Consider the following 26,084-nt stretch of genomic DNA (forward strand, 5'->3'; position numbering starts at 1 on the left):
ACACTGGCTCAGGCAGGCTGGTCAATAAAAAAAATAGTTTTACCAATGTCTTGCAGCTCGCAGATCAAGTGGTTTAGTTTTCCAGTAATGTCAGTCAAGAATACAAGTTCAGATTCACCATATTCAGCAGATATCTCCACCAATAGCACCTTAAAAATCCTGTTCTGTTTTGCTTTGCAGCTGAGGTTTTTTATGATTTTCCCAATAGGAGTCATTATATGTCCAGAGCCAATCACTTCTGCACATAAGGCCTACTGGTGAAAGAAGCAGCAGTAATGCAGACATTTTGGAAAGTCTTGGTCAGCTTTACAGTGAGTGATGAAACCTGTTTGTCGGTCAATGATAGCAGGAGCCCCGTCTGCAGGTATGGCTACCAGCTTTTCTAATGGTACCTTTTTCTGCACAAAAACTCCTTCACCGTGTTATACATTTCAACTCCTCTTGTAGTTGTCTGTTAGGGCAGATGTGTCAGGAGTTCTTCTCTTGTGGAAACCAAAAGCTATGCTGAACTGTTGCCGTCCACAGACTCATCACACTGGACGTTAAACCACATGCACTTTGTAAGATCCCGGTCCAGCTAATTGGCCAAGTTATCAGACATAGCTGACACTGATCTAGACATTGTAGTGAAAATTGAATGAGTTCTATTGTTCTCATCCTTAGGGACAGTGATAGCAATTATCATCATTGCTTGTTTCTTAATCTGATAAAAACCTTCTTCTACTTGATGAGAAAATGAGCAGGTCTAAACGAGGCTTAGATTTAAGAATTTTTTTCATGCTATATGCAAAAGTCTTTGTCCTTTAAGGCAACAGATTATAGTCTCCCCCCCCCCCCCCCCCCCCCACAGGCTGCTGTCATATTAACATTAGCTTGGAGCTCCAGAATGGACAAGAAAAAACGACGAGAATGGCTCGAGCAGGGCGTTGCTCACGGGGCGGTCGCTCGTGCCAGGCGGTGGCACGTGCTCGGGCCCGCTAAATGCTACTTGTAGCTTTAATTATTATTATTATTATTATTCTACCGGAAGAGTCGCCTTTTTGAGGCCTTTAACATACCCCAAAACTCACCAAATTTGGCACACACATCAGGAGTCGCGAAAAATTTCGTATTTTATAGGAGATTGGCATGGGCGCACAAAAACGGCTCGATAGCGCCACCTACAGTGACTTTTGTCCCGACGCCCCGCATACGCTTTAACGTACAAGCTTGAATTTTACAGGGCATGTTCTTCAGATGGAGACCTACAAAAAAGTCTGAAAGGACCCACCTGTCACTCGCACAGGAAGTCTGATATATTGAGGTCAATATGTCATTTTTGCTTCATTTTGGACATTTGCAGGCCTCGCTCTAGAACGAACTCCTCCTAGAGATTTTGGAGTAATGACTCCAAACTTTGGTTTTGTAAACTAGACACATGTCCGATGTTAAATTGCGAAGCTTTTAAGTTTTTACGGATGTTTGTGACCGTGGCGGCGCGTCGAAAATGGAGGTCATATTGAAAACACGCCATGAAAAGAAAAATGGCCATTACTCAGCCATGCAAAATCCAATCTGATCCAAAATTGATATGCATGATTGTAGTCTGACTCTGAACACATCAGAAGTGGAAAAATCCAGAACAGGTGTAGCGCCACCTGCTGGCAAAAGGAAATGACATGTTTTACTTGGAGCATCACTGCTCCGAGTAGGATGAGCCGACACACCTCAAAATGATGTCCACCTGTTGAAAAGCCATTGAAGTTTACTCTGATAAAAAGCCATAACTTTCAATGCGGGGGTGTGGTCGTGACAGAGCGGTGAAGTTGGGCGTCTCGCCATGCACACAAAAGTTGTTCTCACGTGCACATTCCTTGTCCAATCTCACTGAAATTCAATAGAGGTGATGAGGCTTTCATTCTGAACCAATGGATATGACAATCTTGGACGAACTCCATAGCGCCACCTAGATATTGACAAATACATTTTATGTCACATTCTGACCTATCTTTTCTCTTTGCTTTGTCCGACATTCATAAAATTACAACAGGAGATACTCATAAGGGTCTTCTCTCATCGTCTAAAGTTTCATGGGTGTACACCTGACGGTGCCTGCGCAAGCCACCACCAAACAGGAAGTGGTTGATTGCGTTGCAGTCAGATAATTAAAAATTCATAAAAAATCAGCCGTTTGTATCACGAGGCTGAGATTTCAGAATGAGATGCCTCATAAATATCTCCAACTTAGATATACAGCACTTGCATGGGTGAACAAAAACGGCTCAATAGCGCCACCTACCATGTTTGTTTTTGAGAGCCCCGCCATGTTCTTTAACATACAAGCTTGATTTTTACAGGACATGTTCATCAGATGAAAACCTACAAAAAAGTCTCTTGGTACCAAGCTGTCAGTTGCACAGGAAGTCTGCTATATTGGTGTCAATATGTCATTTTTGGTGTATTTTGGTCATTTGCAAGCCTCGTTCTAGAACGAACTCCTCCTAGAGATTTTTGAACAATGACTCCAAACTTTGGTTTTGTAAACTAAACACATGTCCAATATTAAATTGCGATGCTTTTAAGTTTTTACGGTTGTTTGTGACCGTGGCGGCGCGTCAAAATTTGAGGTCGTTTCGAAATCACGCCATGAAAAGAAAAATGGCCATTACTCAGCCATAAATAATCTAATCTGATCCAAATTTGTTGTGCATGATTGTAGTCTGACTTTGAACACATCTGCAGTCGAAAAATCCGAAACAGGTGTAGCGCCACCTGTTGGCAACAGGAAATGACATGTTTTACTTGGAGCATCACTGCTCCAAGTAGGATGAGCCGACACACCTCAAAATGACGTCCACCTGTTGAAAAACCATTGAAGTTTACTCTGATAAAAAGCCATAACTTTCAATGCAGGTGTGTGGTCTTGACAGAGCGGCAAAGTTGGGCGTCTCGCCATGCAGACAAATGTTGCTCTCATGTGCACATTCCTTGTCCAATCTCACTGAATTTCAATGGATATGATGAAGCTTCCATTCTGAACCCATGGATATGACAACTTTGGACGAGCTCTATAGCGCCACCTAGTTATTGCATGGGGCACATTCTGCCCTGTATTTTCTATGTGCTTTTTCCGATGTGCATGAAATTAAAACTGGAGATACTCAGAAGGCTCTTCTCTCATCATCTCAAGTTTCATGGCTGCACATCTGACGGTGCCTGCGTAAGGCACTGCCAAACAGGAAGTGGTCGATTCCGTTGCAGTCATATAATCAAGCTTTATAGGAAATCAGCCGTTTGTCTCAGGAAGCTGAGATTTCAGAATTAGATGCGTCCTACAAAGCTCCACGTTTGAAAAGCAGAACTATACGTACGAGAAACATTTAACCACCTTAATCACCCTATTGTGCTAAAAGCAAATTTTGGGACATTTTGACTCAAGCAAATATTTTTATCATAACTTCTGTTTGGTTTATCAGCACCAAAATAAAAAATATTTACATTTATAAAATGAACTGGTCAACTCTAGGATTTTATTTGTTCAATCTTACATCCTCAAGCTTTTCATCAGTCTCCCCTGCTGCAGGAGTGGTGTTAGCCCCCCCCCCCCAACCCCCGGCTGTGTGCTCACATGTAAATTAGCCAGGAGTGGCAGACAGAAAGTAGAACAGTTAGAAAGCCTAGTTCAACCCTAAAATACAGCATTTTCCTTTGTTTTGTTTGTCTTTTATACATCCTTAGCACTAATCATTGCTTTTTTATTCATCCAAAATACAATTAACTTTATATTTTATCTTTTTTTTTTTTTTTTACAAACAAAACATATGAATGTGCTCCAAAACAAAACCCAGCCTCAGTACACTCCTACAGATGTAACATCAGACAGTAAATGTCTCTTTTATGCTTTTTTTAATCAATGCTGCAACTTCTTTTCATTTCCTTTCAATACATCCAATAAAATTAAACTACAATGACAACAAACACAACATATAGCAAATGTCTCTAAGAAGATTGTGTATATACAATATGTACCACCTTTAAACACCAAATAAATAACAAATCTTTCTAATAAAATCACAAAAAATGGAACACAAAATGTAAAACCCAAATTAGAAATTGCAATTTTAAAAAGATACATTTTTCAGCAGCTTTTCAAAATCAATCACATATTTTACTCTTCTGTGGATGAAACAAAGAAGTCCAGAATAATGTAGCCACTTCTCCAAAGTCTCTGTCACCTTCAGTTTTAAACAAAGTCTGTGAAAATCCACCATACATTGGTCACATGTATTCAGAGACCTGCTAAAAGTGCACAATTGTAAAAGCTCTTTTATATAGACAACTGTTTGTTTGCTTAGAGCTCTAAATATAAAAAAATGCTTTTCTATCACCTAGACACAGGTGGAGAACCACATCAACTGGATTAGTAACAGGGAAACATGTTTAGGTTTAAACTTACATCAATAGACAACATGAAGCTGTTCATCACATTTTTGACCTAAACATGTAAACACATCCTTGGCTCTGCGGTTAGGAAATGGTAATTGGGAATCTCTTCATACCAGGAGCCAGCCTGAACATTGGAACATCACCACAGTGCCCATCCAGACTGGGACAGCAACGGGGTCCACTTCACAGCCGTGAGGCTGCTGTGTTTAACTCCAGCTGTCCCAGCAAGGTAGACAACTGCAGCAACATCCACTGACCAAGCTGGAAAGCCCTGGCAGAAAAGATCCCCACAAGAAAAACACTGGCTCAGGCAGGCTGGTCAATAAAAAAATATAGTTTTGCCAATGTCTTGCAGCAGATCAAGTGGTTTAGTTTTCCAGTAATGTCAGTCAAGAATACAAGTTCAGATTCACCATATTCATATTCACCATATTCAGCAGACATCTCCTCCAATAGCACCTTAAAAATCCTGTTCTGTTTTGCTTTGCAGCTGAGGTTTTTTTTATGATTTTCACAATAGGAATCATTATGTGTCCAGAGCCAATCACTTCTGCACATAAGGCCTACTGGTGAATGACCCAGCAGTAATGCAGACATTTTGGAAAGTCTGCGTCAGCTTTACAGCTTACAGTGAGTGATGAAACCTGTCTGCAGTCACTGCTACTGGCTTTTCTAATGGTACCTTTTTCTGCACAAAAACTCCTTCACCGTGTTATACATTTCAACTCCTCTTGTAGTTGTCTGTTAGGGCAGATGTGTCAGGAGTTCTTCTCTTGTGGAAACCAAAAGCTATGCTGTACTGTTGCCGTCCACAGACTCATCACACTGGACGTTAACCACCTGCACTTTGCAAGATCCCGGTCCAGCTAATTGGCCAAGTTATCAGACATAGCTGACACTCATCTAGACATTGTAGTGGAAATTGAATGAGTTCTATTGTTCTCATTCTTAGGAACAGTGATAGCAATTATCATCATTGCTTGTTTCTTAATCTGATAAAAACCTTCTTCTACTTGATGAGAAATTGAGCAGGTCTAAACGAGGCTTAGATTTAAGAATTTTTTTCATGCTATATGCATAAGTCTTTGTCCTTTAAGGAAACAGATTACAGTTCCCCCCCCCCCCCCCCCCCCCCCCACAGGCTGCTGTCATATTAACATTATCTTGGAGCTCCAGAATGGACAAGAAAAAACAACGAGAATGGCTCGAGCAGGGCGTTGCTCACGGGGCGGTCGCTCGTGCCAGGCGGTGGCACGTGCTCGGGCCCGCTAAATGCTACTTGTAGCTTTAATTTAAATTGGTCATTGGAATACTGTTACTCATATTTTGTATTCAAAATATGGTTTACATTTTCCGTTACTACCCAACACCGTCTATATATGTTTGAATATAAATGAGGTTTGCTGGTAGATGAGCACATCGGAAACAACAATCATCACATATGCACCCAAACCTTGTGGTTGCTCAGCAACTAAAACAGCAGAAATTGGTGTTGAGATTAGAAATAGACAAGGGAAAGAACAGCTCTTTGCTTCACCCAGACCACAATAAGCTGATGAAGAGCACTGCTAACATCAGCCAGCACATAATGCGGCACTCCAACTCATTTTATCACCACTCAGGTGAAGACACAGAACTATATGCTAATTAAAACTTAAATAATGAGCTTAATTAATGACATCATGGGCACAACAGGTCATGTTCAGCCCCATTACCATAACTGCTCATGGTTCATGCATCATAGTGGTTATTTCAGGACTTAATGAAGCTCTGCTGCCTTGTTCCTGTATGCTAAAGCCGGCAGATTACAGCTGGGACCTTCAAGGAAATTATGTGAATGTCGGGGTCCAAACAGTTAGACTGAAGGACAGAGGACTGGTAAATAATTCTGTCATTTCCTCAAACAGAAAATATAAGTTGAGTTTTGGACTCTGGTAAAGTTAACTAAATAAGAACAGCAAATCGTGGCTTTTCATGTAACACCCAATGAAAGAGATGAATGGTATATTCCAGCACTAGCAGAAGGAGGAGAGGCTGCAACACAAACAAGATATAACTAAACTACAGTAAATGTAAAGATTTTATTTTAAATTTTACCAATAAAAAATTACTATTAAATTCATTTTCTAAACCCATTAGGTCTCTTTCAGGGTCACAGGGCTGCTGGAGCTTATCCCGCTTGCTAGTGGGCGAGGGCAGGGGACACCCCGGACAGGTTGCCAATCTGTCGCCACTAACCACACACCCATGCACACTCACATTCACACCTAGGGACAATTTAGGTTGACCAATTAACCTTTGAAACATGTTTTTGGACGGTGGGAGGAAGCCGGAGTCCCTGCAGAAAACCCATGCATGCATTGGGAGAACATGCAGACTCCACACAGAAAGGTCCCCCATTGGTGTTCTGATTCAGGTCCAGGGGCCTTCTTGCTGTGAAACAACAGCGCTAACCACTGTGCTACTATTAGCCCTACTATTTTCCCTGCATTACTTTTAAATAATAAACTAAATGAAGATTTTTTTGAATTATGTCAAGTTTCAAGAATACCCCTTGACTCTAAGAATGGACTTTTCCTGTGATGCTGATCTTTTCTCCACGTGTTTCCATGGTGACTCCAGAAATCGTCGATCCATTGAGAATGTTTTTATGTACCTGCTGTGCACGTGCATTAACCCAGGGTTACCAAGTCGAGCGTAGTTACGCCAACTCATATCCGGTCTTTTGGAACCGACATACCCAGAGTAAGCAAGTTCAGGTGGATTTCAGCCAGAGTTCAGGCTCAAAGTCAGGGTAGTTTAAACATGCTTCCTGGAATACCCCCCAGGAGTAGAGCAGCCTGCAAAACAACAACACAAAAGCACCCAAGACAGTGAAAATAGTTAAAAAAACAGCTAAATATCAGTCATACTCATTTGTTACTGACGGCCTTTTTTTCTGCTGTTAATACGTCAAAAAAAAACTTTAGCTTTGAATATGATTTAAATATATGATTTCTTAAACTACACAACTGTTGGTAAAATTTTAAAATATAAAAAAAAAAGATTCCTATTGCAGTTTAGAAAGCTGGATGGTGGTGTAGTGGTCAGCACTGTCTATTCATAGCAAGAGGTCACTGATTCAAAGTTCTAAATGGTGTAAGCCTGCCCCTTTTTGGCCATTTTTGGCTAGGATGTGTCCCAGCACCCCTGTCACCCTGCACAGAACCAAGCAGGGATATACGATGGACAGATGCAATAACTTTTAGTTTCATATTAACGCTCCTAATATCATAGAATAGAACAATATGATACATCATATACAGTTGATATGTGAGAGGTTTAAAATAAATGAAATTGTGTTAACATCTAAGGAGAAGTGCAAGGTGACACACTTTTGTGTTTAGCCAGTTTTCCTTTTCTGTCTATAACAGTTACATCTTTTCTGCTGTTCCAGCTCTGACTGCAATCCTTTTCCTGAGAAACCAAAGAAACCGCATGAAAATGTGCGGTTTCAGAAGAATCCAAGCTCAGGTGACTGCTTTCTGGGTATTTCAAACGGGTGCTGCCATTTTGCATTCTGCTCCCCGTCAGTGAAACGGTGACATTCTGCTTTGTCATTGCTCCACTCAGCAGACCTCCTGACAAATTAAGCCACAGCCCAGGAGTCACTCAGCCTTGTCACCGCCATGAATTTGTCAGGAGGACTGTCAGTCGAGTGACAGATTCAGCAGCATAGCTGATGTTATATTTTTTTGCTCTTCATTCTGCTTATTACTCAAAAACCTCGTTCTGTCAAATATTTGTCCCAAAAATAAAACATCGAGCAAGGATTTTTGCTTGTTTATAAGACTCTAAACTATTAATTTGTAGTTATGGAAAGGGGAAATATGTTTTTTAATGTCTGTGAATAAATTAATATCTAAACTACTCCTCACATTTAAAAACTTGATGTCTGCATCATTTTTATTATTAAAATAACAACACAGGACAGAACAGCTGAAATGCATGGTTTTGGGGTGTGTGGTAATGACGGCCGTCCAACACGGCACAGGTTTCAAACTTCTTTCAGTTTCCTTAAAGCTTTTTGCTGTGCTTCCAAAAAATCCCATGATGAATATTCAGACTAGTTAATGCTTCTGTCCCCTGACTACGGTGGCCGACAAGGCTCACACTACATACAAAAGAAAAAACGCAACGGCATTACCCGCAACACTACGACATAACGTAGCATTAGCATTAACCTCAGCACAACGGAAATGAGGAGTTTTTTTTTCCTACCGGCGGAAGAAAAACAATTCAGTTTAAAACTAATCGGCGCTCCTGAGAGCTACGTGATATTTGGACAAGATTAGGGTGTTTTCTTACTAGATAACGTAATTTCTTACAAATATACGTTTGTCTAAAAATATAAATGTACCCAGCTCTCCACATACTGACATCTGCATCTAACACTTGTAAATTTACAAGTTTTTATCTCAAAAATTTACGACTTAAAATCTCATAAATTTACGAGAAAAAAGTCCTAGATTAACGAGGAAAAAACACCAAAGTTTTCCGTTTATCGGAGCCAAGCTAGAAGATGAAATATGTGGAGCTTTTTGTGAAGCTTTATTTCCGGATAGGTTTAAAAAACAGAGATTTTGAACCTTTTGGTGACTCAAAATCTGATTATTTTCATTCACACAACCTGAAGTTCATTTGTCACCTTACATCCTTAACCTGTCATCCGAACACCAATGTGGAAGTAAACAGTGTTACATACGCCCCCTCCTCCAGATGAAACGTCCCGTTTCAACATGAAACAAAGAGGAATGAAAATGGTCTGTTAAATTAGCATTAGAACGTTGACAATCCCAAAAAGTGCTCCTCCTCCTCACACAGACGTGGAGATCTTGTCTTTAATGGAGTAAGAAAGGATTCAAGTGGACAGGTGCAGGGACACCGACGCCGTTGACGACAGCTTCATCGGGCTGCAGAGATCCTGCAAACCACCATCAATAAATAAAACATTAATAAATCGTAAATCAAACAAATGAGCTTTAAACATTTGGAACGTTATCAATAAACATTCAGCTCACCTGTTCAACTAAGTTTAGTTGGTCTGCTCTGCTGCTGCGCGGCGTTCACTTGCTGCTGCTCTGTATTCTCACTTCCACTTTAATCTCGTAAAATTATTTATGTTTTTTTCCATACACTTGCTTACGGAAGAGGATTAGGGCCATTGGAGAATGAAAAAAAAGGGCTTAGAAAATTCTGACTTTTTTTTTTCAGAATTATAAAACTCTTTCACACCGAATAGTTTGAGTCTGAATTTTTTTTTCCAGTAGGAAAAAAGTCCTCATTTTCGTTGTGCTTCGGGTAATGCCGTTGCGTTTTTTCTTTTGTATGTTGTGTGAGCCCTATCGGCCACCGTACCTGACTGAACCTGGGACAAGTTTAAACGGATGCAAATAAACTGCAAACTGAAGCTTGTGCTTCCGAGGCCCCCAAAACAGTTGCTTGAAAATCTTCTTTAAATCCCAGCACAAGCTCTCTTTAACTGACTGAAAAATAGCTTTCAGTCATGTTTTGGAGATCAGTGCAGGGAAGCAGATGGAAATGGTTTGGACACGTTGAGAGAAGGATCAGTGATGATGTTGGTAGAAGGATGCCTAGGTTGGAACTACCAGGAGATAGGCCTCGGAAGAGACCAAAGAGGAGGTTCATGGATGCAGAGGAGGAGGACATGAAGGATGAAGGTGTTTGTAAAAAGGATACCGAGGAGAGGGTTAGATGGAGGCAGATGATTAACTGTGGTAACCCTTAAAGGAAGTAGAAAGGCATTTAAATGAACACATTTTGATTTTTTCCAAACGTTCTGTTGTCCCTGAATTAATCTTGTTTATCTAATTTGTGGAGTGGTTTTACAAACACTGGAAACTGATCTAAAATGAAGAGGTGAGTGGAACAGAAAATATTATTCACAAAAGACAAAGAGCCACTTATGAACTGAAGAGGAGACTTCTTAATGAGCTCCAAAAATTCTCAATCTATTCAGGGTTTTCACAACATCACAGTCTAAGTGGAAAGACCTCTGAAGGGCAAAGGGGGTGTCATGTCTTCCGGCTCTTGAATGTTAAGATCCTTTTTTTTAATTTGAAGACCCACTCCAATGAAAATGGTGTTTTTAACATGTTCTAGTGGCATTTTTTTCCTGATGGACATGTATAGAGAAAATTAAGTTTAAAACTGCGTCTCTGAGTGTTTCTTTATTCATATTGTTGTGAATAAGGAGGAGATGGAAAAATGCTGTTTAAAAACATTGTAGTCGTTCAAATCTGCAATTGGCAGGCCACAGGCTCCCTGCTCCTCTCCATTCTAATGTATCCACCTGTAGACAAATACACTCACCGGCCACTTCATAGGTCCACCTTGCTAGTACCAGGTTGGACCCCCCTTAACCTTCAGAACTGCTGTAATCCTTGGTGGCATAGATTCAACAAGGTTCTGGAAACATTCCTCAGAGTTTGGTCCATATGTACATGACAGCATCACACAGTTGCTGCAGATTTGTCGGCTGCACATCAATGATGCTAATCTCCCGTTCCACCACATCCCAAAGGTTCTCTATTGGGTTGAGATCTGGTGACTGTGGAGACCATTTGACTCCAGTGAACTCATTGTCATGTTGAAGAAATCAGTCTGAGATGATTCCAGCATTATGACACGGAGCCTTATCCTGCTGGAAGTAGCCATCAGAGGATGCAACACTGTGGTCAGAAAGGGATGGACATGGTCATATGCTTACATATTGGTGACGCCAAATTCTGAACCTACCACCTGAATGTGGCAACAGAAATGGAGACTCCCCAGCCAGCAAGGCCAAGTGGGCCCTATATAAATTAAAAGTGGGCAGAAAATGTAGGCCCCAAATTGGTTTGTCCATAGCTTCACTAGCTTGCTACGCCTGATGGACAACAGAGCTCACTAGCTCGCTATGCTGTCCACCGGGCGGCTGGCTAGCTTAGCGAGCTAGCCCACTGAGTCCCCACTTAAGCCAATTTGTGCAAACACAGGTGGGGCCATTACGGAAACTGGACAAATCAAATCAGGGGCCACATTTTCTGCCCACTTTTCTCCCATTCTCTCTTTCGGATCATTCTAGAACCCTGCTGGCCAGCAAAAATATCTACAAAAAGTCATTTATGGAAGATGGCGTATACTTATATACACACACTGGCGCCAACCTTCCACCGTAGGCAAGGTGGGGTTCAATGTCTTGCCCAAGGACACTTCAGCATATGGGCAGGCAAGGCAAAGCTGCAATCGACCGCCCCACTTATCCCCAAATCTATTACTCTCTCTCGCACTTGTTTTAATTTGTACGTGGACGATACATTCTGTGATTTTTAATTCATCTATTTTAATAATTTTAAGTTTACTGTGTTCTGCCGTGTTGAAAGATGAATTACTGGTCATTGAACAGACAAAAGTGTCTATCTATCCATCATCAGCATTTAGTTCTTATTTCACTACATAAAAAATATAAATAAAATACATAAATACTACTGAATATTATAGGAATTACAGAGTTACAACACTAAATCATCTGACTCTGAAAGATGAGCGGTCGCTGCATAAAATACACACAGCTGTGGGAACTCTGCCATTCTCTGGGGTCACCCTCTACTGATAAATGCAATTACTGTTTGAAAATCCACATTGTTTGTGTGGCACTCAGGATTTCCTCCACTTACACGCCTTAATTGGTTTATTTGCCACCAATGTATTCACACATGCATCGACTTCACAATCCATCTCTGACCTGTGTTCATCGTCAAGTGTATGTTTTAAGATTGCATCTTCCATCACAAGCTGATCCATTCACACATCCATCCAGGGACATGCACAGCATCACAGAGGGCCTGTTAATCAGCCACAAGTGTCTTCATTTCTGTTAATTATCCTTAGTGTATAGAAGTGTCTGGTTTTCAGTTCTACATTGTCAAGTGATCTGGTTTATTCCCTTTTTGTTTCTCCACAGATTTTGTCCTTTTTAGATTATTTATTTAAAGTTTCTATGGAATTGTATTGCATTCAATAAAAAAGACTGATCTTTGTTCTAATTTCTTTGTGCTTTAAAAAAGGGTGTTGTTTGCTCTAATATTTTCAAGAACAACAAAAGCGCAGAACTACAAACATGCTGAACTCGAAGCTCATCTGCTCATAACTATAAGATGATCTAAAATTAAAAATAAAAATGCCACAAAGTGTCCGTGTCATAGACATGATCCGTATAGTTTATGTGCTCGTCAAAATATTGTCTGTTTTATTCTTCCTACTTACTTTATCCATAAACATTACAGAGTAAATGGTTGGATGTGGTTCTATTGACCAGTGTGAACTGTTTATTTCTGTCTGTGGTGATGCAGAAAACCAGTTACAGCCCGAGTTTGCCTTGATGTGAAGCTGCATGTGAAGCTGCATGTGAAGCTGCATGTGAAGCTGCATGTGAAGCTGCATGTGAAGCTGCATGTGAAGCTGCATGTGAAGCTGCATGTGAAGCTGCATGTGAAGCTGCATGTGAAGCTGCGGAGGCAGGCAGGGACCATCAATAAAGGACCCCCCCCCCTCCTCCAGAAAAAACAACAGCAGTTTTTCAGTCACTCACCATAAATAATCTCAAAAACTCATTATTGTTAAAACAAACTCCACAGAAATCCCTAATACCATTACTCTCTCTCTTAGAGTGAACCAGCATGGTCGAGTGAAAGAGACATGGTTGTGTATGCTGGATCTGGTCATTTTTCTATTTTATCCCAGAAATAAATTCTTCTCATTTTAAACTCTGTTCGCTTGCACATGAACTCTGGTGTGGTTCACTTCAGCGTAGATGCAGACCAAAAGACAAGAAATGCACAAAAATTAGTAAATGACATTAAATCTGTGTCTTGATGTTCATCTGGTCTCACTTCAAGCTTTAGCTAACTACTTAAACCAAGTCTGCTGGTGTGTCCTGTGTGAAAACAAATATATGGTGCATCTTTACAATTTATTGTTGGTTATTCAAATAAATAAAGTCTACATTAACTGTTGTAACAATCCCAATAACCAGTTTAAAAATCCAGATTTGTTCTCCTGCTCACTTATTTGACCTCATTAAACTGGCAGCAAATGTACCACCAGATTATGACAACAATCTATCTTACTGTGTTCACAGTTTTCCATTCTTTCCGGAATGTATCATCAGGTATTGTGTCGTCATCACAGAGTTTCACCCATAATGCTCAGCAGACATGCCACCCAGCACAGGAGGGGGTTACTTATCCTTTAAATCCGTAGTATTGAATTAATCACAGGGATTTAGGCAACCTTGGCTCTAATGCTTGATGTTAAACATAAAAGAAAATGTTGCATTGGCTTTGACTGTCTTTTTTTTATTGCATTAGACACAGTTGTCAAAATTGTTCAACTGTTAAATAAAACTGAGGCATACTGTCTTCCAGGTCATTCTAGTTATGAAAGAGTGTTGAGGAGCGTATCCAGGCTTTATTGGACTCATTTGCTGTCAAAACTCTGCATGCTATCACTGTAAATAGAAAAGGAGAAGATCAGGACCTTTATTTGGACGACTCATCCCCCTTCTCGTGTGAAAGCCTCAGTATCTTTGCTAACACCTGCAGGACCCCTGCTAGCTTCACTCTCAGCTCCACCACAGAAACATATTGATCCAAAGGAGAGGCATGCAAAATTGATTATTTATTCAAACACTGGTTCAGGTCAGGAATAAATAAACAAGCTTGATGTTTCGCTTGACATAAGAAGATTAGACTTGCTTTAGGGTAACATGCAGAAATAAAATTCCATCAGTGTTCATCCTGTGTTTTGAAAACTGCAGACATTCATTTTGTATGAAGTTGGACCAGCAAAGCAGAGTTCAGCCTGCAAATTTGAAGAAAATTGTTGTTGACATTACTAAGATCAGATAATATTCAAAGCGGGCAGCTGTTCCGTGTCCAGCCGACACACCATCTTGTTATACCTTAAGGCAGGAATTACGTCTTTCATCAAAGATTTGATTGTAGGCATGCTAAAAGAAAACCCTCTTTTCAACCTTTTTTCAAGAGGATGAATAAGAGATGATCAGCCAATCACTGCAGAGCATGAGATCGAACAAAGTATCTTTGCCATGGGAGACCAATTTCAGCTCAATTATATCCACTCCCTGCTGCTTTTGCCCTCTGTAGCGCTCACCCAAGCTGCTGGGAAAAGTCCTCTCATCTTGGAAAAATGTTGAGATAATTATTTTCTTTAACTGCAAACTTAAGATTCCATGTCTTTTTTTTAAATGGGATTGCTAAATCATGTGCTGCTCTCTGACAAGTCTTTTCTTTCAGAAATGTGTCATTGCCAAATTTGATCCCGAGACATTTGTATTGACAGTTTCTTTCAGGATTTGCACAGAGAAGAGGAAAGTTTGCCTGTCAAGAGTGGATGTGAGTGTTCGAACCTCAGGGAGCGTGTAACCTGCACAGCAGCCTCTCAAACGTGCAGCCAATGTCTGAAAATGGGAGGATGTGGTGAGTCAAAGGCTTTTGCAGATCATTGTAACATTTTTATGTTTATTACAGGACATTATGGGACAGCTACATGAAGAGGCAGCAGCAAAAGCTTTAAGGCTAATCATGGCGTGTATACAGTTCATACAGTACATATTATATCTAAAAAGGGTTAACTGATAACAACACTAATATTTATAGAAAAAGAAAGTAAATGTGTTACTTTTAGGGAGTTTTGCAACAATAAAAAAGCGCAGTTTCAAGAAAATGAGCGATTTAGGGTCTTTATTTCCACGGAGTCTCGTTGACTAGTGGTTGCACGAATGTTGTGTAAGTAGGTGCATTTCCATTGAGTATGAAGTTGTACATATTGGATTTGCGATAATAAATTCACCTAATGGAAACACAACAATTTCAAAACATATTTTTTGAAAAAACGTCTTTAGAGGTCCTTGGTGGAGGTGTTTTTTTTTAAGCACATTGAAATTGACGTTTGTAAAACTACGATGGAAACACTTTTTTTGAATTAAATAAGTCACATGACCAACAATTGCACAATTGTAGATAGCAATGGCATTGCGCTTCCTGGTAGTAACTAGGCTGCCTTGGACACTGCACAGCAGGCGCCACCAGAGGTCCCACAGCATCACACAGCTCATCAAAAGTTCAGCGTGTCATGTGGAATCTTCATGTCTCATAGTTCTCAGTTTTCTGCTTAATCCACTTTTTGTCTGCTAAAATATTATGACTGTTGAAAGAAAACAGAATAATTAAAAGTCTTAAAAACACACACTGCACGGAAGGTAATACTAATGAGTGTTATTCATCCACTGACAGCACCTGCTATAAATAACTTTTATGTCAGTAATTTTTATCTGAGATGACAAATTCAGTAAAGCAGAAAAATCCCTTTTTCCTCTCCGTGGCTCTTGTGTAAACATGGTTTTCTTTAGTTTTATTTTAATGCATCTTGATTCATTTAACTCAGTTTCATGGTAATAAAACTTTTTTTAAACATATTTGTTTGATAAGATCTGCCTCTGGATCAGAACCAGACACAATACATTCCTGAATTTAAAGCGATCTCAAAATAGCAACATTTTTCTAATGTGGGTCTGTAACAGAGCATCACAAAGCGACAATGCAATAGTGCAATGTGCAATAGTGACCAGTCTGAGTCTTTTTTTGAGTAGAAGAGGTTTGATTTTCACCTGTCAGCATTTTCTCAAACTCCAGTCACACCCTTCTACCACTGAACACACTTCTGCTGTTGTATTCTCCCCTCAATTGGTCCAAACCACCAGAAAAAGGTGTTGTTGTTTTTTTAACATTACCCAAAAAACCAAATGTGAGAAAAATATTCCTGCCAATCATAATAGTTCCATCTGATCATTCAAAATAGCTGCTAAGAAGCTTAGCAAACATTTGTCCAATCATGACCTGAGCAGGAAGTGGGTAAGCAGAACATAAATAAACACTCAAGAAACAGGTCAACTTGAATGGACACACGTGAACACAAAAGTAACAAATGCCACTTTGTTACAGGGTCACGGCCTTCCATGCTGGGAAACTCCACGCCCACCTCACTTGGGTGAGGTGGGCGTGGGTGTGGGTGTGCTTTCCAACACTGCATTATCCAGCTTCCTCATGTCTCCCAGTCTCGCACCTGCTGCTCTGTATACAATTATCTAAAGGTACTCATTATCACTCATTATAACCCTAATTTAAAAAAACACAACACAAAAAAACATTAACAGAAAGATTTTTGTTGTTGTAAGAAGCCTCAATGACTGAAAAGTGGACAAACTGAAAAAAGTCAAAAGAACTTTTGCCCCCTTTTGATAAAGCTTAACAAGTTTATCCTTTCAGGTTAGTCTTTACATTTTTGTTCTTTTGCAAAACTGTTGAAGAAATATATTTATATTTATAACACTTTCCTTCTTGCTCTGTAAGATAGATAGATAGATAGATAGATAGATAGATAGATAGATAGATAGATAGATAGATAGATAGATAGATAGATAGATAGATAGATAGATAGATAGATAGATAGATAGATAGATAGATAGATAGATAGATAGATAGATAGATAGATAGATAGATAGATAGATAGATAGATGTGGCAGCAACACGACATTCAGAAATAATCTATATAATATAACATCAATAAAGGACATCACAAATTTCATTTATATTAGATAATTAAAAATATTACTAAAATTATTATGAAAAATTATTATCAAAAATGAGATTCTTATTAAATAAAGAAATAAATATTAAATAAATACAGCTGCAAAAGTGTAAAAAACATGCGGTCTGCAAAACATGTAAACTGTAAAAAAACATTACAAATTTTTTCAAAATACAGAAATAACTAATGAAGTTCACACCAAGAACAAAAACAAACAACTGTTCAGGAACAGAAAACAATTTAAAATTGAAAAACAACAACTACAACAAAAATAAATGAATCAATGACTAAACAGAAAAACACCCCTGGGACCGTGGAGTGTCACTTTGACACTGTGTTGTACAGTCTGATGGCTGTGGGGAGGAATGACCTGCGGTAGCGCTCCTTCTTACACTGAGGGTGCAACAGTCTTGTGCTGAAGGAGCTGGTCAGCACCTCTACAGTTTGGTGTAGGGGGTGGGAGGGGTTATCCATGATGGATGTTAGCTTAGCTAACATCCTCCTGTCCGCCACCTCCTCGATGGACTCAAGTGTGCAGCCCAGGACAGAGCCGGCCCTCCTAACCAGTTTGTTAAGCCTCTTCAAGTCTCTGCCTGCACTGCCCCCCGCCCAGCACACAACTCCATAAAGGACCACTGAGGCCACCACAGTGTCGTAAAAGGTCCTCAGCAGCTGTCTGCACACGCCAAAGGACCTCAGTCTCCTCAGCAGGTGAAGGCGACTCTGGCCCCTCCTGTACAGAGCATCCGTGTTGTTGGACCAGTCCAGTCTGTTGTTCAGGTGAACACCCAGATATTTAAATGTGTCCACGACCTCAATGTCTGAACCCTGGATGTTCACCGGTGACTGTGATGGTGAGGACTTCTTGAAGTCCAGGATCAGCTCCTTTGTCTTGCTGGTGTTAAGCAGCAGGTGGTTAACTTCACACCAGCTAACAAAGTCAGTGATGACCCCCCTGTACTCCTGCTCATCCCCCCCTGATACACAGCCCACAATGGCACTGTCATCTGAGAACTTCTGCAGATGACAGTGGTGGGAGTCGTAGGTGAAGTCTGATGTGTACAAGGTAAACAGGAATGGGGAGAGCACAGTCCCTTGAGGTGCCCCCGTGCTGCAGACCACCATGAGAGCATACAGGTTTGAATCCGCTTTCTTCATCTCTTGCATGAAGCCAATTAAGAAGCTTCCTGTTTGCTTCAAGAGGTCAAAGTTTAAACAATGGTTTAATAGTTTCCCTAAACTTTCTGATATTCAATTTGAGCCTGCGTCTTTGGTTAGACTGTTTTCAGGTGAAAATGCCTGGTTTCTGTTGTCTTTTTCATGGCCCAGCTCCAACAGCCTTTGCTGCATTGTATTTGCTCTGTGTGAAAATGTGAGAATGCAGGAATATTCTTCTAAGAAATTTGGAGGAACCCCATCAAATCTGGATACTGTTGGTTTCAGGATTTCTTTAGGCTTCTGCCATTGTCTGTCAATTACATGAATATTTTTCCTGTCTGCTCTGGGGAAGGAAGTCAGAGAACACCAAAGAAAATGTAGCTGAGCATCCAGCTATGATGGTTTGATGACTAAACAGCAAAAAATCTCAGAGCATAGCTGAGATTTACAGCTGCAGCTTTACAGCAATGACAGAGAGATGTCTGAACACTTTTAAACTTGGCAGCATTGCAAAAACTAGTTGCACATGTTTTACTGACTTGATTGCCTCTGTTAAAGTTTTTTGTGCAGTAAATTTAGCACGTTTGCCTCATAAGTAGATGCAGGTTGGGTATTCCTGGAAGAAGAGCAAAACACTAGGAGGGGAAGATACAAATGGATCAATTTGGCACACAAAGTGTGATTTATCACATGGGAAGCAGAATTGCAGTCACTGTTTTGCATCTTAGTTTGCCACATTAAAGGGCAGGTGAAACGGTTACAAATGTACATAGTAATTATGGCGTTGATAAGATAAAAGGACACAAAGAGAGTGCATCTTTTCTGCTCATGTAAATACTTTGAAATACTAGACAGATTTTATTTAGACAGAGGTTATAACATATTTAGCATTGTAACAGAGCAGATATGAATCCGCTCGTCTGGCATTGATTGTACCTCTCTATTTTCGGCTTTTTTCCGATGTCCTATTTTTACCTTAGATGATTTTTTGGTGCACAGTCTGCTCTTCTTCTCGGCAGCAGCCGAGGCCCGAGACCGCTCTGTTCCCCATTTTTGATACTGCTTTTAAGGGCATTATCGGCAATCATCATTGAACATCATCAACCCAGATACACGTGGAAAACAGCTGCTGAGTGTCCAATGCTTTAAAGTTCATGTCAAGGAGAAAAATGAGAAAAGGACCAAATGAGTCAGTGAGGGGAATTGAACAGGCAAATAAATCCTGTATAATCACTTAAACTCTCTGTATATGACTTGAACACCCTTACAATTCAAAGCTAAACAATTAGTCAATGAATCCATCAAAGGATCTGTATTTATTCATTGGGAACAGTAGTTGTGAGGGACCGTCATCTCACAGTGCAAAGAAGAAGGTAATGTACATCAGTCATGCGCAATCATTTGGCATCACTGCCAGAAATCACAAAAGCCCATCCTGAATAAACAATAAATACCATTCACAAAAACGTCAAAGCATAAAGTCCACTAGAGTTGGGCCTAAAGCAGGGCTTTGCTCTGTCAGTGCTGCTCCTTTGCAAAGTGGGCAGCAGTTACTGTGGAGTGGATCTGCAGGCCTTTAGCTCCTCCACTGTTGATGTGTGAAAGTGGTTCCTGTTCCTGTCCAGTGATTTCACTGCTGAGCTTGATGATCTTGTTTGGCGAGTTACAGCCAATGGCCCTAAGCAGGCGGCCATGCTAAATGAGGGGGTTCAGTCTTACATTTGTCAAAGTGCAAAAGCTGTGAAGGCCGCAATGGCTGCTCCCGTGCCAGGAATCAAACAGTAATACTCTGGGTCTGCAGCAAACACGAGGCCAATAAGAACACCCACTAGAAAAACAGCAACTAAATTCAACTTAAGACAAACTAACGTTCATAGTGTCTGTATTTTTATTTGACCGCTCAGAACTGTTAACGGACGGAGAGGACAAAAAAGAAGAGAAAAAACACATTAAAAATGCTCTACTCAAATGCCAATATCTGGGGGGAAAATGCACAAAAACAGGTGGAGCAGATGAAATACAGGGAAACAGAGAAGAAGGAACTGACAAAGAAGAATGGTCACACTACCGTACATCAGAGGAGTAACAGAACGCATCCAAAGGGCTATGAAAAAACATCACATCAGCGACCCTGGTCAAACCTTATAAAAAACTCAGGCTACTACTGTTCACCCAAACGACAGGATCGATCCAAACAATAAATGCAACGTCATTTACGAAATACCATGTCACACCTGCAACCAAACATACACCGGATATACACGACACACCTTCATCAAAAGGAAAAACATCACATCAGAAAGAGTGCGAAAAGGAAAAAGACTGACAGGAGCAAGACGACAACAGGCAGCTCAAGAAAATATGAAATCAGCCATAACGGACCACTGCAAGCAAGAAAACCACATCATGGACTGGGAAAACACTCTGCAGACAGATTATGGAGGCGCTGGAGATCTGAAAGCGAGCCCACACGTCCATGAACCGGGATGATCTGTCAAAGTTTGACAGGTGACTCAGCCTCCGTCACAATCAACTGATTTATATACGTCACACACAACCACCTGATGAGGATTCTGACGAAGGCGGAAGTCGTCTGTCGAAACATGTCATGAATGCGAAGAAACGCAACCGTGTCTGATAACAAGAACCTAAGAAGTCCAAGTTTGTCATGTGAATTTCTGCAGGTCAATGCTGGATATGTGTGACTCGGTTGCCTTCTTGGTTCTGGAGGTCTGTAGAATATGGAATCAGTCTCTTCAGAGGTTTAATAAACCTGAAAATGAATGTTTCAGCATGCATTATTACCAAGATTAGCAGGAGTCAAACAATAGAAATTCACCCTTTCATAAAGAAAATCTGAGAAACTGGCAAAGGTAGTCAGACTCCCTCGAAGGCCAGGCAGGCAGAACTGAAACTTCATCTGAAAGCTGGTCAGTTAAGTGGAAACAGGAGGCTAAACCAGAGAAGAGAGTGAGCCACATCAGTAGAAAATCCTCTGCTTACATACCAAACAAGCCACCTTTGACCCACACCTGGCAAAGTGTTCAATTTAGAGGGAAAGTGGTAAACTCTAAAAATGACACTAAAAGCATGACCAGGTCAAAATTGTTGCTAATTTCCATGCAGAATGGTTTAGTTGGGATCCAGACATGAGAGAGCGCACCAAAATGAAAACACGATGATCAACTAATGTGCTGCTGTCAAAATATCCAAATGCAGGACCTGCAGCAGGGCGAGGAGACAGGAGCTTCCTCCTCAATAATTTAGGTGATCACAGGAATAACAAAGAACAAACAGTGTTTTCACAACAATAGAAACCAGAAGGAAACTCCCTTTTTCTGAAGTATCATCAAATGTATAAAATAAAAGAATAAAGTGCAGTAAATACATAAATGACGATCACATTTGCTGTCAGGTCAAGTCTTAAGTTTTAGAGTTCAAATACATGTTTTGGTCATCACTGAGTTTTAAAACGAGTAGCATTTGAGCAGTCAGCATAAAATTGTAACAAAGACTGACAGTGTTACAATGTGACAATGATCTTTACACATATACCACAAAGGGTTCTATAACCTGACAGGAGCAGATACATCAAGTGTTTTGGTCATCTATCTCGTGAGGGAAAGAAATAACATGGAATCTGAGCCAAAACACACTGAAATTTTGATTCAAAATTAATATATATGTATATCTTTTAAAACAGAACATTTTGGAGTTTTTATTTCAAAATGTGTGGTTTTGTTTCTCATTTTAGTGCCAATAGCACCGATGGGTTGATGTCCCTCAGGGAAAAATGCAAATTCAGAGCAATTCTGCTTTCAGGTGGTGTTGGAATGATCGAATAAATGCCTGTCAGACTCGGAAAACACACATTAAAGTCAGAAAAACAACAAACATTCCAACACTACATGAATGCAGAGCACCAGAATTACAGGGAAAATAAAACAAAAAAAAGAAATATCAATAGAATTTATCCCAGTTTGGCGGGCCACATTAAATAGTTTAATAGGCCTCATATGACCCCCGGGCGGTAGATTACCCACCCCTGGTCTAAACCTGTCTTTAACCTCCTCATTCACACCAAGTACCCTAATGTCCTCCTTCTCTTCATCCATGATCCTCCTCTTTGGGTTTTCCTCTCTTTCCTGGTAGATCTAACCTTTGCAACATCATCACTGTTCCTCCTCTAAAAGTGTCCCGAACATCTACCATGATCTTTTCCTCTTCATCTCTGCTACCTCCAGCTCCTCCTCCTGTCTCTGCATCAGAGTCTCTAAACCAGCAACATGGCTGCTCTCTCCACAGTCCTCCACACCTTTCCTTTCATTCTTGATGATACTCTTTACTCACACATCACACTTGAAACTTTCCTCCACCCATTCAAACCTGTTTGCAGACGCCTCTTCTCCTCTTTCCCAGACTCTCTGTTGACCCTAAGAACTTAGTCTTCCACCCTCTTCCTGTAACCTCACTCTTCCACTTGAGTTCCTCTCATTTCCACACAGATATTCTGTCTTTCTGCTGCTGACCTTCATTCCTCTCCTTTTCAGAGCAAACCTCCACTTACTCTCACTAAAGATCACGATGTCATCAGCAGACATTGTTGATCCACAGAGATTCCTGTCTAACCTCATCTGTCAGTCTGTCCATTGCTATTTTCCAAACCTTCTTAAGTCCTGGGTTGCTGGAGCCTATCCAAGCTACAGTTCACTAGCCCGTAGCAGTGCCACACACACTAACATTCACATCTAGGGGTGGTTTAGAATCACAAATTAATCAATCAAGCATGTTTTTGGACAGTGGGAGGAAACCAGAGTTCCTGCAGGAAACTCACACATGCACAACATCCGAACTCCATAAAGCAAGAATCCAGCTGGAATTTGAACCAGGGCCTATTCACTTTGAGGCTAGAATGTTAACCACTACACCACCGTGTAGCCCTCTGTCCATCACCACAGCTATCAAAACCACAGCTCCTCTCTCTCCTCCTGTCCTAGGCTTTTTTTAGACCAGTTAGTTCTGCTGATTGCTTGGATCAAGTGTGTTCAGTCAGAACATGGAAACACCTGAGTCTGCAGCAAGGAGAGAAAAAGAGAAAGAGAGCGGGAAAACCGGCTGGGTGGTGGATCTTAAGGCCCAGGGTTCAGCAGCCCTGATTTAGATTTCACTAAGACACAATGCAGCTCCTTCTGACCTCTGTTCTCCAGAAACATCATTCAAGCAAATACACACCACATAAATCTATAATGTTGTTCACAAATGTTCACTTCTGACCTCAGTCTAACTTCTAATACTCTGTCTTATACAGTGGTGGACAAAATTGTTGGTAGCCCTCAGTTAAAGAAAGAAAGTCCACAATGCTCACTGAAATGACTTGAAACATTCAAAAGTAACAATAAATTGAAATTTATTGAAAATTAAATAATCAAAATCAGCCATTACTTTTGAGTTGTTGATTAACAGGATTATTTAAAAAAAAAAAACTAATGAAATAGAGCTGGACAAAAATGATGGTACCTCCATGAAAGACTGAGAACTAATTGCCCAAAGGGTCATGATGAACTCAGGTATGTCCTTTAATTGACATCACAGCTGTTTTCAAACCCATAATCAGTCAGTCTGCCTGTTTAAAGGGAGACAAATAGTCACGTTGCTGTTTGGTGAAAAGGTGTGAACCACACTGAACATGGACAAACGAAAGCCAAGGAGAGAATTCTCCCAGGACATTAGAAACAAAATTATAGACAAACATAGTAAAGGTAAAGGCTATAAAACCATCTCTAAGCAGCTTGAAGTTCCTGTGCCGACAGTGGCACATATTATTCAGAAGTTTAAGACCCACGGGACAGTAGCCAACCTCCCTGGACGTGGCCGGAAGAGGAAAATTGATGACAAACTGAGGAGACGGATAGTTGGAACTGTATCCAAAGAGCCCAGAATAACCTCCAAAGACATTAAAGGTGAACTCCTAGATCAAGGTACATCAGTGTAAGATCGCACCATTCGTGGTTGTTTGAGCCAGAGTGGACTTCATGGGAGACGACCAAGGAGGACACCACTGTTGAAAGGAAATCATAAAAAAGCCAGACTGGAATTTGCAAAAATGCATTTTGACAAGCCACAAAGCTTCTGGGAAAATGTTCTTTGGACAGATGAGACAAAAACTGGAGCTTTTTGGTAAGGCACATCAGCTCTACTGTATGTTGGTAGACTCAAAAATGAAGCATCCAACCAAAAGAACACTGTCCCTACTGTGAAACATGGAGGAGGCTCAGTTCTGTTTTGGGGCTGCTTTGCTGCATCTGCCACAGGGTGTCTTGAAGTTGTGCAAGGTCAAATGAAATCTCCCGATTATCAAGGCATTCTGGATAGAAATGTGCTGCCTAGTGTCAGAAAGCTTGGTCTCAGTCGCAGGTCATGGGTCTTCCAACAGGACAATGATCCAAAACACACAGCCAAAAATCCCAAAGAATGGCTCAGAGAAAAGCGTTGGACTATTCTGAAGTGGCCTTCTATGAGCCCAGATCTGAATCCCATTGAACATCTGGAAGGAGCTGAAACATGCCATTTGGAGAAGACAGCCGTCAAACCTGAGACAACTGGTGTCATGGTGCCGCTGTCAGACTCCTCCCCCTCCCAGCTCTGCTCTGCTCCTGACTCACAGCTGTGACCCATCACCTCATCAAGCCTCTGCTCTTCTTAAGGAGACCCAGCTCCAGCAATCATCGCCAGTCCGTTAACCCTGATGGTGCTTAGTCACGTTAAGATTTACGCCTGGCTCACCTTGTCTCGTACCTCGCTAATTGTGTCTTGTCTCCTCTGCCTCAGGTTTAATATCAAGCCAAGAGAGTCACCAGAGTTTTACACCACCCCGAGCAGCAGCAGACTAACCGTTGCCACACTGACGCCTTGCATCCTCAAGAGCCACAGTTCCTGTGCTCCGCAAGAAACTCCAGCCACGCTACTCTCCAAGACCTCCAGCCTCGCCTCTCTCAAGAGCCTCAGCCACGCTCCTCTGGAACACCAACCACGCTTCACGCCAGGATCCACCACTCAGAACCACAGTCACGTTTGCCCATAGTCCTGCCTGGATCAGCTAAATAAATCTTTATTTACTTACAACTTACCTGCCTCTTCCTTCTGGGTTCCAGCACCTGGGTCCATCTCGTGTTCTGATCATGACAACTGGAGCAGTTTGCTCATGAGGAGGGGGCCAAAATACCTGTGGACAGGTACAGAAGGCAAATGAAACAGTTTCATTGCAGTGATTGCCTCAAAAGGTTGGGCAACAAAATATGAAGTTATGGGTACCATCATTTTTGTCCAGCCCTATTTCATTAGTTTGTTTTTTAAACAATTCTGTTAATCAACAACTCAAAAGTAATGGCTGATTTTGATCATTTAATTTTCAATAAATGTTAATTTATTGTTACTTTTGAACGTTTAAGTCATTTCAGTGAGCATTGTGGACTTTCTCTCTTTAGGTGAGGGGTACCAACAATTCTGTCCACCACTGTAACTTTATTGTGTGACTCTTCAGTTTTATTCCTCTGTATTTTCTACGACTGCATGTTTCCCTTCTTCTTGAAAATGGACTAAAAACTGACTGGCCTCTCAAAGCAAGTTTAAAGTTTGACATCGATTGGACAGCTCCGTGTTAAAAATACAGCAAGTGATTTCATTGATGACAGACACTTCTGGCTCCTGATCTGAGGTCAAAACTCCAAAGATGGAGATTTTAAGGACAAATGACCCATTAAGGAGACAGAGTTTCTGAAAGATCTGACTTC

General features: G+C 40.8%; 2 long non-coding RNA genes across 2 annotated transcripts in view; one reads left to right on the forward strand and one right to left on the reverse strand.

Moving 5' to 3' along the window:
• Positions 1 to 26,084, reverse strand: part of LOC144994824 (uncharacterized) — an 82,924-nt gene that overhangs the window by 49,448 nt on the left and 7,392 nt on the right. The gene's annotated exons all lie outside the window — the stretch shown is intronic.
• On the forward strand, positions 24,913 to 25,416 carry LOC144994825 (uncharacterized). Its single transcript, XR_013658474.1, has 2 exons — positions 24,913 to 25,042; positions 25,123 to 25,416. It is a non-coding gene; the product is annotated as an uncharacterized LOC144994825 (long non-coding RNA).

Source organism: Oryzias latipes, chromosome 10 (assembly GCF_053564925.1).
Source record: "Oryzias latipes strain Hd-rR chromosome 10, Olatipes_Hd-rR_3.1".
Taxonomy (NCBI): Eukaryota; Metazoa; Chordata; class Actinopteri; order Beloniformes; family Adrianichthyidae; genus Oryzias; species Oryzias latipes.